This window comes from Carettochelys insculpta, chromosome 7, assembly GCF_033958435.1.
Source record: "Carettochelys insculpta isolate YL-2023 chromosome 7, ASM3395843v1, whole genome shotgun sequence".
Classification (NCBI taxonomy): Eukaryota; Metazoa; Chordata; order Testudines; family Carettochelyidae; genus Carettochelys; species Carettochelys insculpta.
This window is the reverse complement of record NC_134143.1, coordinates 3,015,627-3,032,737: the sequence shown is the minus strand read 5'-3', so window position 1 is coordinate 3,032,737 and position 17,111 is coordinate 3,015,627. Positions and strand designations below refer to the sequence as shown.

At 50.4% G+C, this 17,111-nt stretch overlaps 2 non-coding genes across 2 annotated transcripts; both read left to right on the top strand.

The window, feature by feature from the left end:
- The first annotated feature begins 1,304 nt into the window (after positions 1–1,304).
- TRNAQ-UUG (transfer RNA glutamine (anticodon UUG)) lies at positions 1,305–1,376 on the top strand. Its single transcript has one exon. It is a non-coding gene; the product is annotated as a tRNA-Gln (tRNA).
- Positions 1,377–17,037: 15,661 nt separating this feature from the next.
- Positions 17,038–17,111, top strand: TRNAI-AAU (transfer RNA isoleucine (anticodon AAU)). Its single transcript has one exon. It is a non-coding gene; the product is annotated as a tRNA-Ile (tRNA).

The following is a 17,111-nucleotide window of genomic DNA, read 5'->3' as shown; positions in this document are numbered from 1 at the left end:
CTAGCTTTTCTTCATCTTCTTCAATGACAACTGTATCATCTGCAAACCTCAAGTTGTTGTTTTTCTTCCCCTGCACAGATATCCCTTCCGCCTCTTCCTCGATCTTGTCCATCGATCTCTCTAGGGGCTTGATGAAAATACTCGGTCATATCAGATCTCCTTGTTTCCTACCTCTACTCGTGCTCAACCGACTTCCCAGCTCTTAACTCATTTTCACCACTGCCTCTTCATCATCGTTGATATCCTTCAGCAACCCTATCGGTCTGGTATCCACTCCGGATGACTCCAACACTGCCCAAGTGACTTTCTTATCACAACTGTCAAATGCCTTCTGAAAATCGACGACGCAGCCAGAGATATTCTTGATCTTCCGTCAGGCTGTCTCTGCTCTCAATCTTAGTTCCTACATTGGCTGTCTGGTCCGTCTCTCTTTCCTGAATCTCGCTTGCTTGTCCAGTGGTTGTTCCTCTATCTGCCACCTCAGTCTCTCCTTCAGTGTCGTTATCAGCCCCTTGCCGAGATGGCTGGTTCGGGCAATCGTTCTGTTGTTCCTGCACTCCAGTGCACTCGCTCTCTTGTGTACAACTCGCTCTTGGTGCTTGGCAGCTGTGCTTGACTCTGGGGTGACAGAGATGTGGCTCCCACTTTACTCTGCTACTAGCCAGCCTGGCTCTGCGCTGGCTCAGCCGGGAGGGGACTCAGGCTTGGGTGGCATGGCCTCGCCTCCCTGGCAAGGCATGAGACAGAGATGATGTTACTAGAGTGTCAGATGCAGAGACAAATCATTGCCACAACTCCTCTGTCTGCACTGTGGGGAAAAACTGCTCTAAGGGCTCAAAGAGCTTTTTCACACCAAGGAGGCCTCACTCTGGAAGGGGATACCAGGGGGTCATCTGCACTTCTTTGAAGTCCCTACCTTGTCCCCTGGAGACTGTAGGCTCCTCTGTCTGGGTTATCAGGTAGCTTTGTAGTGTAAACTGGCCTCAAGCACAGCTGGTGCTTACAGACAGGGCTCAGGGCAATTCTGCTGAGACTTTCATATGTTAAAGAAGACAATTAACGACTAAACTGTCTAAACAAACTGTATAAAGAGTCCTTGGAAGTGGTTCTCAGGGCTCCCACTTCTCTGGAAGCTGGCAACCTGCATGCACGCATCATAAAGTTTCCTTTTAGATCTCACTCTTACCTCACTGCTTTGACCTCCAGCCTCAGACCTTTGGGGGACACTGTACCCCAGGGGAACAGGGTTCCACAACACCAGCTAGGAAAGAGTCATGGATGCTCAAAAAGCAGCTTTGCTTATGGGTCCCATGGTGTAAAGGGCAGCACTCAGGACTTTGAATCCTGCAATCTGAGTTCAAATCTCAGTGGGACCTGGGTGTTTTCAACTGTAGACCTCATCTTCTCCAAGGGCTGGGCTATTTTATCCCCAGAAGTACCTGAGTGAGTCCTTTTTCCTCCAGCTGGATGAATGAGGCCCATTGGAGCCAGGTGTCTGGTTGGGCTGACTCACCAATCTGGCTGCAATGTGTTGGGGCCCAAGAACTCATCAGTGTATGAAGATGCAGTCTGAGGTTGTATTTCTCATGGCTTCTCCTGAGGCCCTCACAACTGGTCCTGGGGCTGCCAGGCTATTCCTGTTGCAGGTATGGCACTTAAGACCAGGCTAAAAAGTCACGAGACAGCAGCAGAGAGGTGGAGTCCTAGGCTGGAGCCCAGCTCACCTGTCCTCTGGGCACCTGGCGGTGGGGCAGCTGGTACTGACACCTCTAGGGGAAGTCTCAAAAGCCACAGAGGGCAGTGCAGGAGGAGGGGAGGACCATGACTGCATGTGGCCTGAGAATCTTCATAACGTCTCTGAGCCAGGCTGCTCCCCACCACCAACCTGTCACTAAGGACACCTCCAAAGCAGCATGTGGTCTGCAGCCAGCGTCACAAGGTGGGAGGAAATCGACCAGTCCCTCAGTGGGGCCTCATAACTGTGGGGCTCATTTCAGCTGTGGGGCAGGAGATGTGTCCTGAAGAGGCTGTTCCCCAGCTGGAGACGAGCACAAAACAATCCAGAGCTTGCACAGGGTTAGGCACAGTCACATGGCACAGGAGCAGCAAACAGGGAGTTTGCCTGGGAGAGCATCCTAGAGGAACTCAGGTGAGTGTGGCATCTGGGGGGCTGCGTTTTGAGCTGGTGGGTTGAATTTCTGTCTGTGGTGTCTGTGCATTTGTTTTGTTTTGCAGGGAGGGGCAATTTGCAGAGCTGCCTGTGTGCCTGAGCCTCTGTTTTGCAGAGACGGGCAGTTGGAAAGCGTGTTTGGCGGTTTGGCGTGTTTGCAAGGTGTGAATTGGGAGAGCTTCCTTCCAGGTGGGCCTTCAAGGGCTGATCAGATTGGAGGCAAAGGCTTTGAGCCAGGCCTAACCAGCTAGCAGCTCTACAAGAAGGCAGCCCCAGTGAACCCTGTGAGCAGCGAACAGGAGCAACTAACAGGGAGTTTGTCTGAGGGTTCGCCTTCAGGAGGAGCCCTATACCTGTTTTTACCTTCTTACATGGTGTTTCTCTTATGCTCTTCAAGGCGGCACTAGAAACAAATAAGGGATCTCATCATGTAGGAACCAATGATACAGACAAGAACAACTTTGATGAGAACATAGCAGATTTCGTAACCCTAGGAAGGAAGATCAAGGAATATGGAGCACAAGTGGTCTTCTCATCTATCCTCCCTGTGGAAGGAAGGGGTCCGCGTAGGGATCGTCGAATCACAGAGGTAAATGCGTGGTTGCGTAGGTGGTGTATCAGGGAAGGATCTGGTTTCTTTGACCATGGGATTCTCTTTCGTGAACAGGGATTGCTGAGAAGAGACGGGATCCACCTCACTGAAAGAGGAAAGAGCACCTTTGCGGACAGGCTTGCAAACCTAGTGAGGAGGGCTTTAAACTAGGTTTGTCAGGGGAAGGTGACACAATCCCTGAGGTAAGTGGGGAAGGAGGAGGAAACAAGTGGGCTTCCCGGGTGAAGAGGAGAGAGTGGAGCAATTGGCCCCTTCTCTAAGATGCTTGTACACTAATGCCAGAAGCCTGGGGAATAAACAAGAACAATTAGAGGCCCTGGCACAGTCAGAGATGGTTGGAATAATGGAGACTTGGTGGGACAATTCACAAAACCGGAGCACGGTCGTGGAAGATTATAAATTGTTTAGGAAGGAAAGACAGGGGAGAAAAGGAGGAGTTGCGCTCTATGTGAGGGAGCAGTATGATTACTCAGAGCTCCCGTATGAGGAAGGAGAAAATCCAGTTGAGTGTCTTTGGGTTAAGCTCAGAGGTGGAAGTAACAGAGGTGATGTTGTAGTTGGTGTCTGTTATAGACCGCCAGATCAGGGAGATGAGACAGATGAGGCTTCCTTCAGGCAGCTAAGTGAAGCTTCCAAATCACAGGCCCTGGTTCTCATGGGAGACTTTAATCATCTGGACATTTGTTGGGAGACCAATACATCAGCACACAGACAATCCAGGACATTTTTGGAGAATGTTGGGGATAACTTCTTTGCACAAGTGCTGAAGGAACCGACCAGGGGTCGTGCGCAACTTGACCTGCTGCTCACAAAGAGGGAAGAACTGAAAGAACAAATAGAAGTGGGCAGGAACCTGGGCTGCAGCGACCATGAGATAGTAGATTTCATTATCTGGACAAAAGTAAGAAAGGTGAGGAGTAACATACAGACCCTTGACTTCAGAAGAGCAGACTCTGACTCCCTAGGAGACCGGATGAGCAGGATCCCATGGGAAATGAAGATGAAGGGGAAAAGAGTTGAAGAGAACTGGCAGTACTTTAAAGAAGTCTTACTGAAGGCACAGGAACAAACCATCCAGCTACATAGTAAGAAATGGAAACATGGTAGGCAACCAGCTTGGCTTACCAGGGAAATACTTAGTCAGCTTAAACTCGAAAAGGATGCATACAAGAAATGGAAACGTGGACAGGTGACTCAGGAGGAGTATAAACATATGGCTGGAGAGTGCCAGGCATTTATCAGGAAAGCGAAAGCACAATTGGAATTGCAGCTGGCAAGGGATGTGAAGAGTAACAAGAAGGGTTTCTACAGGCATGTGAACAATAAACAGGTAATCAGAGCAGGTGTGGGGCCATTGCTGGATGAGGGAGGTAACCTAGTGACAGATGATGCAGGAAAAGCTGAAGTACTCAATGCTTTTTTTGCCTCAGTCTTCACGAACAAAGTCAACTTCCACATGGCGGTCCTAGATGATGCACTATGGGAAGGTGGACGGCAGCCATCTGTGGGAAGAAACAAGTTCTGAGCTATCTAGAAAAACTAGATGTGCACAAGTCCATGGGTCTGGATTTAATGCACCCCAGGGTACTGAGGGCATTGGCAGAGGTCATTGCTGAACCTTTGGCCATTATCCTTGAAGACTCTTGGAGGTCAGGGGAGATACCAGATGACTGGAAGAAGGCAAATGTAGTGCCCATCTTTAAAAGAGGAAAGAAGGACAATCCAGGGAACTATAGACCCGCCAGCCTTACCTCAATCCCTGGGAAAATAATGGAGGGAATCCTCAAGGAATCCATTTTGGAGCACTTGGAAGAGGGGAAAGTGATCAAAAGGAGACAACATGGATTCACCAGGGGCAAGTCCTGCCTCACCATATGATCAGCTTCTATGACAAATGGCTAAGTAACAAGCTCTGTGGACACGAGGAAGTCAGTGGATGTGATATACCTTGACTTCCGCAAGGCTTTTGAAACGGTCTCCCACAGCATTCTTGTCCATAAGTTAAGGAAATATGGATTGGATCGTTGGACTATAAGATGGATAGAAAGCTGGCTTGATGGTCGGGGCCAACGGGTAGTGATCAATGGCTCAATATCTGGATGGCGGTCTGTTTGAAGCAGAGTGCTGCAAGGCTCGGTTCTGGGGCCAGTGTTATTCAACATCTTTATTAATGACCTGGATGAGAGACTGGGCTGCACCCTCAGCAAGTTTGCGGATGACACAAAACTAGGGGGAGACGTAGATACTTTGGAGGGTAGAGAGAGAATCCAGAGGGACCTGGACAAATTGGAGGACTGGGCCAAAAGAAATCTGGTGCGGTTCAATAAGGAGAAGTGTAGAGTCCTGCACCTGGGGCGGAAGAATCCCAAACATTGTTACAGGCTGGGGACTGACTGGCTCAGCAGCAGTACGATGGAAAGGGACCTAGGGTTTATGGTGGATGAAAGGCTGGATATAAGTAAACAGTGTGCCCCTGTAGCCAAGAAAGCTAACGGCATACTGGGGTGCATTAGGAGGAGTATTTCGAGAAGAACTAGAGAAGTAGTTATTCCTCTTTATTCGGCACTGGGGAGGCCACATCTGGAATATTGTGTCCAGTTCTGGGCCCCCCAGTATAAAAAGGATGTGGATTTACTAGAGCAGGTTCAGCGAAGGGCAACAAAAATGATTAAGGGTCTGGAGCACAAGACCTATGAGGATAGGCTGAGGGATTTGGGCTTGTTTAGTTTCCAGAAAAGAAGACTTAGAGGTGATTTAATAGCAGCCTTCAACTTCCTGAAGGGGAGCTCTAAAGAGGAGGGTGAGAAACGGTTCTCAGTGGTATCAGATGGCAGAACAAGGTGTAATGGTCAGAAGTTGAAGAGGGAGAGGTGTAGGTTCGATATTAGGAAAAACTTCTTCCCCAGGCGGGTGGTGAAGCATTGGAATGCGTTGCCTAGAGAGGTGGTGGATTCTCCATCCCTTGAGGATTTTAAGTCCCAGCTGGACAAGGTCCTGGCTGGGATGACTTAGTAGGGGTTGATCCTGCTTGAAGCAGGGGGCTGGACTAGATGACCTCCTGAGGTCCCTTCCAGCCCTATGATTCTGTGATTCTGTGAAGTAGTTATTCCTCTTTATTCGGCACTGGTGAGGCCACATCTGGAATATTGTGTCCAATTTTGGTTCCCCCAGTGTAAAAAAGGATGTGGATTTCCTGGAGCAGGTTCAGCGAAGAGCAACAAAAATGGTGAAGGGGTTGGAGCACAGGACCTTGAGACTGGGGCTCTTGCAAACAGGCCGACTGCTAACAGGTGGGAGTTTTGAGAGGGGCTCTTCTGGTGAAGGAGGGAGCAAACTACAGCACCATGAGGTAAGTGGCTGTCTGGAGTGTGTGGGTGTTTGTGTTTGGGGGTTCTGGGCTTGTGTTTGTCTGTTTGTGTGGAGTTTGGAGTGCTGAGCTGTGTGTTTGAAAGGCCGTGTGCTCAGGCTGGCAGTTGGAAGCTGTGAGCCTTGATTTGGTTTGAAATCTAAACCTCTGTGCTGATTGGCTGAGCTGTAGCCAGAGGGAGGGGATATCAGGAAGGCCAGAGCCTTTTAAACCCCGCTGGTAAGCGACCAGGGCCCATGCGACCAGGGCTCTTGCAAACAGGCCAACTGCTAACAGGAGGGAGTTTTGAGAGGGGAGTTTAGAGGGGGAGCTTAGAGGGAGCTAGATACTTCTAATGTCCTAAAATCTTTTATAACATCCCCATCTGAAACTTTTACTTAAGAACCCCATATGGCATTAAATTAAATCAGAGGAGGAAATGGAGGCAGAAGACCAGCGGCAGAACGGGGGCTATCCTGTTTATTGCGTCGAGTGTAATATGTATGATTACCTACACTGTGGGTGAGTGGCTTATGTGTGCACTCAATGCAAGGAGCTCCTGGCCCTCAGAGACCGAGTGCGGGCTTTGGAGACCAGGGTGGCTGAACTGGAGGAGCTAAGGGAGGCAGAGAGCTATGTTGATGAGGCTTTCTGGGATGTAGTCGGGCTGTCCCATCTCCAATCTGACAGCCCCGATGCTGTTTAGGAGGATGAAAGGCTCAGGGAAGGAGAGCAGTCGATGGGGGCAGAGGGAAACCATCCCATAGTTGGGACCCTCCTTCCAGAGGGTGCTATGGTATCCTCTCATGCCGAGGACACCTCTCCAGGGGAGGGAACGCCAGTTGTTAGGAAGAGGCAGGTGTTCGTAGTGGGTGATTCGATCATTAGAAATATAGATAGTTGGGTTTGTGATGACCGGGAGAACCGTATGTTGACTTGCCTGCCTGGTGTAAAGGTTGCAGATCTTCTGAGGCATCTCGACAGACTTATATGCAGTAGTGGGGAGAAGCCAGTTGTCGTGGTACATGAAAGTACCAATGACATAAGGAAGGGTAGGAGAGATGTCCTGGAGGCCAAATTTAGGATGGTGGAAGGAGACTGAAATCCAGGATCTCGATGGTGGCATTCTCAGAAATGCTTCCAGTTCCACGCGCAGGGCCAGGTAGCCGGCAGAACTTCACAATCTCAATGCATTGGTGAGACGATGATGCAGGGAAGAAGGGTTTAGATTTATTAGGAACTGGGGACACTTTTGGGGTAGGTGGAGCCTATACAGGAAGGATGGGCTCCACCTAAACCAAGGTGGATCCAGGCTGCTGCCATTAAACATTAAAAAGGTCGTAGAGGAGTGGTTAAACTAGGAGATGGGGGAAAGCCGATTGGAGCAGAGAAGCACAGGGATCGGACGGAGACTTCTCTTAGGCGAGACTCCATTGATAGAGATTCACTAGAATTCAGTCAGAAAGAGAAGAAGGGAGATGATAGAGTATGGGCCAGATCAGATGAGAAACAATCACATGTAAAAGAATCCAATACATCAGGGAAGGACAGGCATATGAATAGTGGTAGTTTTTTAAAGTGCTTTTGGACAAATGCTCGAAGTTTGTCCAATAAGATGGGGGAATTAGCGTACCTCATATCAAAGGAGGAGTTTGACATAATAGGCATCACGGAAACCTGGTGGAATAAGGACAATCAGTGGGACACGATCATACCGGGATATAAAATATATCAGAAGGACAGAATGGGCCGAGCGGGTGGCGGAGTGGTACTGTACGTGAAAGATAATATAGAATCAAATGAAATAAAAATCCTAAATGAATCAAAATGTTCCATAGAATCACTATGGACAGCAATTCCTTCCTCTGATGGGAATATAGCACGAGGGATATATTATCGACCACCTGACCGGGACAGTGATAGTGATGCTGAAATGCTAGGGGAGATTAGAGAGGCTGTCAAAATAAAAAACTCACTAATAATGGGGGATTTCAATTATCCCCGTATTGACTGGGTACATGTCACCTCAGGAAGGGATTCAGAGAGAAAATTTCTTGATGCCTTAAATGACTGCTTCTTGGAGCAGCTGGTACAGGAACCCACAAGGGGAGAGGAAATTCTTGATTTAGTGCTGAGTGGAACACAGGATCTGGTCCAAGAGGTAACTATTAAAGGACCGCTTGGAAATAGTGACCATAACATACAAACATTTAATATTCCTGTGTCGGGAAGAACACCGCAACAGTCCAACACTCTGGTAGTTAATTTCAAAAAGGGGAATTTCACAAAAATGAGCAGGTTAGTTAAATAGAAATTAAAAGGTAGAGTAACTTGACTAAAATCCCTGCGTGCTGCATGGAAAGTTTTCAAAGACACCACATTAGAGGCCCAACTTAAATGTGTACCCCAAATTAAAAAACACAGTAAGAGACCCAAAAAACAGCCACCGTGGCTTAACAACCATGTAAAAGAGGCAGTGAGAGATAAAAAGGCATCTTTTAAAAAGTGGAAGTCAAATCCTAGTGACAAAAATAGAAAGGAACATAAACACTGCCAAATTAAACATAAAAATGTCATAAGAAAAGCCAAAAAAGATTTTGAGGAACAGTTAGCCAAAAATTTAAAAAACAATAGTAAAATGTTCTGTAAGTACATTAGAAGCAGGAAGCCTGCTAAAAAAGCCTGGACGATAGGGACATAAAGGGAGCAATCAAGGAAGATAATGCCATTGCAGAAAAACTAAATGATTTCTTTGCTTCAGTCTTCACGGCTGAGGATGTTAGAGAGATTCCCAAATCTGAGCCGTCCTTTATGGGTGACAAATCTGAGGAACTGTCCCAGATTGAAGTGTCATGACAGGAGGTTTTGGAACTAACTGAAAACTAAACAGTCACATGTCTCTGGGACTGGATGGCACTGACCCAAGGGTTCTGAAAGAACTCAAATGTGAAATTGCGGAACTATTAACGGTGGTTTGTAACCTACCCTTTAAATCAGCTTCTGTACGCAATGATTGGAAGACAGCTAATATAACACCGATATTTAAAAAGGGCTCGAAAGGAGACCTTAGCAATTACAGACCAGTAAGTCTAATATCAGTACCGGGCAAATTAGTAGAAACAATAGTAAACAATAAAATTGTCAGACACGCAGAAGAACATGATTTGTTGAGCAAAAGGCAACATGGTTTCTGTAAAGGGAAGTCCTGTCTTACCAGTCTATTAGAGTTCTTTGAAGGGGTCAACAAGCATGCGGACAGGGGGGATCCAGTGGACGTAGTATACTTAGATTTCCAGAAAGCCTTTGACACAGTCCCTCACCAAAGACTCTTATGGAAATTAGGTGGTCATGGGCTAGGAGGAAAGATCCTTTCATGGATTGGGAACTGGTTAAAAGACAGGAAACAAAGGGTAGGAATAAATGGTAAATTTTCACAATGGAAGAGGGTAACTAGTGGTTTTCCCCAAGGGTCAGTCCTGGGACCAATCTTGTTCAACTTCTTTGTCAATGATCTAGAGAAAGGGGTAAGCAGTGAGGTGGCAAAGTTTGCAGATGACACCAAACTTTTGAGGACAGTCAAAACCAAAGCAGACCGTGAAGAACTTCAAAAAGATCTCAGCAAACTGAGTGCTTGGGCAGCAAAATGGCAAATGAAATTTAATGTGGGTAAGTGTAAGGTAATGCACATTGGGAAAAATAACCCAAATTATACATACAACATGATGGGAGCAAATTTAGCTATAACAGATCAGGAAAGGGATCTTGGAATTATAGTGGATAGTTCTCTGAAGACATCCACGCAGTGTGCAGCGGCAGTCAGTAAAGCAAACAGGACATTAGGAATAATTAAAAAAGGGATAGAAAATAAGATGAAGAATATCTTACTTCCCCTATATAAAACTGTGGTACGCCCACATCTTGAGTACTGCGTGCAGATGTGGTCTCCTCACCTGAAAAAAGATATATTGGCATTAGAAAAGGTTCAGAAAAGGGCAACTAAAATGACTAAGGCTTTGGAACGTGTCCCATATGAGGAGAGGCTAGAGAGACTGGGACTTTTCAGTCTTGAAAAGAGGAGACTGAGGGGCAATATGATAGAAGTATATAAAATCATGAATGGTGTGGAGACAGTGAATACAGAAAAGTTATTTACTTGTTCCCATAATTTAAGAACTAGAGGACACCAAATAAAATTAATGTGTAGCAGGTTCAAAACTAATAAAAGAAAGTTTTTCTTCACGCACCGCACAGTCAACCCGTGGAACTCCTTACCAGAGGACTCTGTGAAGGCCAGGACTCTAAGAGAGTTGAAAAAAGAGCTCAATAAATATTTGGAGGTTAGGTCCACAGATGGCTATCACATGTCACAGTTTTAGACAAAAGCCAAACCAAGCACCCCCCATCCCACACACACACCAGCTGCACTTGACTTCTCTTTGCCAAAGCCTTCCCCACACTTCCTCCTGCCTGGAGAGAGATTCGTGATCTGCAGGGGGGCTGGTACTTCTGGGCTCAGTCATTCACAGCTCTGCCTGGTCTGTGTGACTCCACCCAGCACAAATTGAGATTCCTCTGGTGCCTTATAAGATCTAAACGCCATCAAAGCTGGGCAGCCCCAAGTGTTGGGGCTGGCAGGGGGTCAGGTGTGGGCAGACAGCAGAGCTTTATCTGATATTTCGAGGAAAGAGGTAGAAAGATTAGTGGTCGACTAAAGAAAAACAAATGCCCTAGAAATGATAAGATCATGGGAGAGATGATCAAATACAGCAGAGAAAGTATGAGTCAGGAAATACACCGACTATGTAACGTAGCACGGAAGGAAGGAAAGTCCACTAAGGAAAGGACAACATCCGCGCTGGTGACGATACACAAGAAAGGAAGTGCACAGAAGGATTCCCTAACAAGTCACCGACGCAAGCTGCTGCTGCTGATACTGACGGAGAGACTGAGACCAAAGATAAAGGAACATCCAACAGGCAAGTAAGTGGGATTCGGGAAAGATAAAAGTACCATAGAGCATATTCAGACACTAAGATTAATAGCAGAGAACGCTCGCTGAAAGACCAAGGACATCTACAACTGCTTCATTGGTTGGGAAGGAGGCTGTTGAAGAGTTCCTCCAGGATTTCAACAGTTTCCACCCCACCATCAGCCTTAGTCTGGACCAGTTCACACAAGAGATCCACTTCCTGCACACTACTGTGCAAATAAGCGATGGTCACATAAATACCACCCGATACCGAAAACCCACAGACCTCTATGCTTATCGACACGCCTCCAGATTCCATCCAGAGCAGACTACACGATGCATTGCACACACCCAGGCACTAAGGTACAACCGGATTTGCTCTGATCCATCAGAGACAAACATCTACAAGACTTTTACCAAGCTTTCCTCAAACTACAATACTCACCTAAGGAAGTGAGAAAGCAGATTGACAGAGCCAGACGGGTACCCAGAAGCCGCCTGCCTCAAGACAGGCCTTGCAAAGAAAACAAGAGAACCCCACTGGCTGTCACATAGAGACACTACCTAAGGCCTCTCCAATATATCAATTGTGGTCTGCAAACCATCCTGGACAATGATCCTTCACTCTCACAGCCCTTGAGAGGCAGGTCTGTCCTTGCCTACAGACAGCCTGCTGACCTGAAACAAAATGTCACCAGCAACTATAGGTCACAACACAGTAACTCTAAACTGGGCACCAAGCCCTGCAACAAACCTTGCTGCCAATTGTGCTCACATATCTACACCATAAATATCATCACAGGACCGAACAGCAAGCACACTTTCAGGGGTTCCTTTAGCTCACCTCTACTAATATAATATATGCCATCATGCACCAGCAATGCCTCACTGCGATTCACATTGACCAAACTGGAGACTCTCTATGGCGATGTCTACACTAGCCAAAAACTTCGAAATGGCCATGCAAATGGCCATTTTGAAGTTTAGTAATGAAGCGCTGAAATACATATTCAACCCCTCATGAGCATGCGGGCGGCCGCGGCACTTCGAAATTGACGCGTCTCACTGCCACACGTCTCGTCCCGACGGGGCTCCTTTTCGACAGGACCCCGCCGACTTAGAAGGCCCCTTATTCCCATCTGCTCATAGGAATGAGCAACTGAGCGAGCCGGCCTGCCCAGTGACAGCTCACAAGGGCCCTTTCAGAAAGGAGCAACAGGGAGCTGCAGGGTCACGGGGGCTCTGGAATTAGCTTGCTACCCCTCCCCCACTGCTCAGAATCCCAACTGGGCATCCCCTCTGCCCCTCCCCCACCACCCTGAACCCCAACCTGGCATCCCCCCCTCACACTCTGTCTCGCAGTCCCCACTACCCTGAGCCATGGCTGGGAATTCCCTCTGACCCTGCTGCCCCTCACCCCCTGTCCTAGGCCCCTGCCGGATGTCCCCACAGACCCTGCCTATCCCCTCCCTCCGCTGCCTTGATCACGAGATTAACACAGCCCATGTTCCCTGGCAGAGGGTAACACCATCACCCCCTGCTGCAACGTTCTTCCCATGGAGGGACCCCAGCCTGCTGCCTGCTCCTGAGTTCAGCTGCTCCAGCTCACCCAGAGCACATGGCCTTGCACCAGCAGCTGTCCTGTCTGCTCTCCTACCCACAGGCACAGAGCCCAGAGGAGCAGAGCCCACAGCTGTCACCCCAACTCCAGAACCTTCTGCGTGTGCAGTGCTGAGCCTGCCCACCACAATGACTGACCTACACCTCACTGCTACCCGCTCTGGGGCATCACCATATTAGGTACATGGCTCACATGTGCATCACCACTTTCTCTCACCTGAGGCAGCCCATGGCCATGGCTTCCTCCTTCAAACTCAGCCTCCAGGTCAGAGCTGTTCTTCTCAGCAGGTGGGAGAGAAGGTGTTCAAATGCTCTTTTGTGCCATTGCACACAGCCAAGCAGAGACAGCTCCAAATGCCCCCTCTACATTGAGAGCTTCCTGGGGAGCAGCCAAGCAGAAGGAAGGGAGCCTGGTCTCACATTGCCTTGCAAGAAAAGGCTGCAGAAAAGCCACTTTCAGTGGAGAATGTGGGTATCGATCCCACTACCTCTTACATGCGAAGCCAGCGCTCTGCCATCTAAGCTAATTCCCCTCTAGGTAAGTAGAAGCTTTGCCCCCATCACCTCTTTGTTGAGTCCATCTGTCCCTGCCGCTCCCTTGGCTCCTTTCCTAAGATGACACTTGTAAAACCAGTTCCTATCAGCTGGCTGAGCTCTTTAGACACAGCTGCTTACAAGGCCACGGTGGCGGTTTCATGCTCTAGGTGAGCCCTTGATGCATCTTGACTAAGTGGCCTGGCTGCTATGGATGGGGAGGTTCCAGCAGGCACAGGGAGCTGTGCAGCTCCAGTCTTGTGGGAGGGCTGTAAGGGAGTCCCTGCCTGCATCACAATACCACTGCCTGGGGGTGCTGGTGCCTGGCAGCCTGGCTTTGCAGAACCTGGTGTCCTGTGACCAGGTATCACCTCCCTGGGCTCAGACTTTCATTGAGCTGCCTGGGCAGGTGATCTACATGCAACAGTGGTGGCTCTGTGAACTGCAGAGGTCTGTAGCACGCGCTGCTTTGACAGATGCTTCATTTCTGAGAGCAGCTGCAGAGGAGATGATGGACAGTCAGTGTCTGTGGGAGGAGGGGTTCACATTGGGGCTCTAGGGCATATTTGTATGCTTTTAATTACTGGCCATTTCTGTGATTTATTTGTGGAGCTGTTTTCGGAGTGCCCCACCCGGGTGTGTTCACGAGCCAGAGCTATTTGAAAGCACCCACCCGGGCTGAGGGGTACGACCAATGAACGAGCAGGACCCACCCGGGCTGAGGGGTACGACCAATGAACGAGCAGCACCCACCTGGGCTGAGGGATATGACCAATGAATGAGCAGCACCCACCTGGGCTGAGGGGTACAACCAATGAATTGAACATCCCTTCCTCTCCACGGCCTCCTATTCAGAAGATAAATGGTACATTAGTTTGCCACAGGAGGCAGGATCCAGACATTCGGCACAATGGGGTGCTGGGCACGTCGGACGCTGGCCTCAACCAAGCACCCAGCGGGGGAGTGTGCTGATGGGAGGGCATGTGTGTGGGTTATAAGCCTGTGTGTACTTAGCTGGGTTAAATTGGGATAAAAGTGAGACCATGAACCGTTCGAGCTGTGCATGACTTTTGATTGGCTTTCTAATTGGTAACGATTCCAATGAAACCTGGTTTGGAAACAATTCACTCGTCGGTTACTTTGAAGTAACCGGCACAATATCAAAATAGCGCATTGTGTCTGCTCGCGCCATGAGCTATTTCAATGTTAAAGTCAACGTCAGGTGGCGAGACGTCAAAATCACTATTCTTATCCAAAGATGGGAAAAGCCCCCGACTTCGACATTGAACGTCAAGGTAGGGCATGTGTCAACGATCCGCATCCCACTACTTCAAAAGAGCGGGGTCCTCCATGGCAGCAATCAGCCGAGAGGTTGAGACGTGCTGTCCACCCCCTGCGGGGCTCTATGATCACTCTGCACAGCAGCCCTTAAAGCACCATGGACCCGGATTTCCTGTAGCAGGAAGCTGAGAGCATACAGGCAGGAGCACACGCATGTGCTGGCCTGGAAGCCCTCTATGGACCTCAACCCGACCGCCCAGCACCAAGGCATCGAGCCAGCCCCCTGAGAGCCCCCAGGGCTCCCCCCCAAGGGGACCCAGGGACTCCCAGCAGCCAAATGGGGGCCCAAAAAGCAGCAGGGCCCTCCCAGTTGGAGGCCAAGCTCTGAGACCTGTTGGGGCTCTGGGGTGAGGAGGACGCACTCCATGTGATGGGGAGTAAGTAGCGGAATGCGGAAGCATTGACCTGACTGGCCAAGGGCCTGGCCACCCAGGGTCACCCTGCCTGTACTGTGGATCACGTCCACAGCAAGGTGAAGGAGTTGTGGCAGGGTTACACCCGGGACTGGGAGTTGGTCAGCTGGTCTGGGGCTGCCCCCACCACTTTGCCCTTATTACAGGGAGCTCAGGGATATCCTGGGCCCCCAGAACACCTCCTCCCCCCAGACCACATTGGACACAGCAGCTGAGGAGTCCCAGCAGGCCTTGGATCTGGAGTCCATCCCGGAGGCCAACCTTGCACCCCAGAGCCCACCCGAGCAGCCACCCCTTGGGATGGAAGAGGAGGGGTCCTGCAGCAAGGTGGGGGCTCCTCATAGACCTCCCCTCCCAAAGCACCAGCTGGGCATCCACCCACCAGGGTTCCCCCGACCATGCAGTGGAGGGTCAGGTACATACCCTACAGGGCAAAAACCTCCCTGACATGGGGTGGGGGCACCAGACATGACCGGGAGCCCCACACACCCCCAGGGGACCCCGAACCACAACTGCCCAGCCACAGCACGGTCCCAGGATGGCGGCATGGCCAACAGCACCCTGCTCAAATTTCCACACTTTATGGGTGCACATGGCCCAAGCTCAAAGACCCACCTGGCCCTGCGTGAGCCAGGGCTGCCCATTGCAACAGCCTGTCCCTGGAGCAAGGAGCTGGGACTTGGGGCATGTGCCTCAGTGCTGTGAGCTGCACCCCAGAAAGTCCCTTGCTGCATTGCAGAGCTTGTCTACATGAGCCGGTGGCATCAACTCAGTTCCATTCTTATTACAGCAGCCCAGAGGCTTTCCAATTCAGGCGGCCTGGATTCCCCCTCTGCCAGCTGCCAACTCCCCCAGGGAGCCACAGATCTGATCCCAGGGCAAGAGGCAAATCCCCTGGGACGATATCCCAGCCCCAGCTCCCTGCGTGGGGCAGACACAGCAGGGCTCACACTCAGCAGAAGAGCCGCCCTCGGCCCCAGCACACACTGTCTGTGCTGCCCAGGGAGTGAATTGCACTAAGGGAGCCTGTGAAGCGAGGGGGCCTCACCACAGACCTGCAGCCCTCGCCAGTGCAGACGTGTGGTGCCCCCCACTCCTGACCTACAGCCCCATCAGCCCTGGGAAGCCTCTTACTCATGACTTGCAGCACCCACTAGCCCAGCTCTGTGGTGCCCCTCACTTCCCACACGCTGTCCGGAGACGGGGCCTGAGGGCACCTCTGAGCTGGGCCCCCAGTGCCAGTCCTGTCTACACAGCTCCACACTCCCTGCAGGTGAGTGACTGTCGTGAAGAGGATCCAAAGGGCAGCTGGTCCCTGTGAGAGGAGTCTGGGCCAGGGCTGCCTGTGGGATCTCCTGGAAAAGCCAAGAGCCCCTGGGAGGCCATTGACTGGCTGCCAAGTCCCCGGCCCTGCTCAAAGGTTTCACACAGGGAAAGCTGTAAAGTCAGCCCCACCCCCAGGGCACAGGGATTTGCACTGGGCTGGTAATAGAGCAAAGGGGTTGTGTGGAGGGTCACAAGTGGGACTGAAGGGCAGAAGGAGACAGAAAGGCAAAATGTTCTTCTCGTTACGCTGCATCAAACACTCCCCCTGACGAGCTCCAGCTGGGGCAGCGCAGCCCATCCCCCCTCCGTGAGAGACAGGAGATAACTGTGCCCCACAGCTGGGCCCTCCTCGCCCCACCCCTGGGGTGTGAACAGGGAGAAAGGAGGGAGTGGGGAGCACAGAGTGAAAGTGAGGGGGGGACTCAGGCTGGGGGAGCAGAGGACGGGCAGGACTCCAGGCTCTGCTGGTGGGATCCTGGCACTGGGGCAGGTGGGGAGAGAGGAGGCTTCCCTCAGGCACAATGTCTGTGCTGGGGAATGGGAAGGGCTGGTTGTGGGCAGCTCATCACAGTGGTTCAGCCCCACAAAAGCACCTCACCTGATAAATTAGGTCAGTAACCTTTAAAGTGCTGCAGGGCTGGTTTCTGGTTGGACACAGACAAATACAGACACCTCTCTGTCAGGAGACACAACTTGCCAGAGGGGGGCACCAGGGCTTAGTTGGTTAAAGCACCTGCCTAATAAACAGGAGATCCTGGGTTCAATTCCCAGTGGTACCT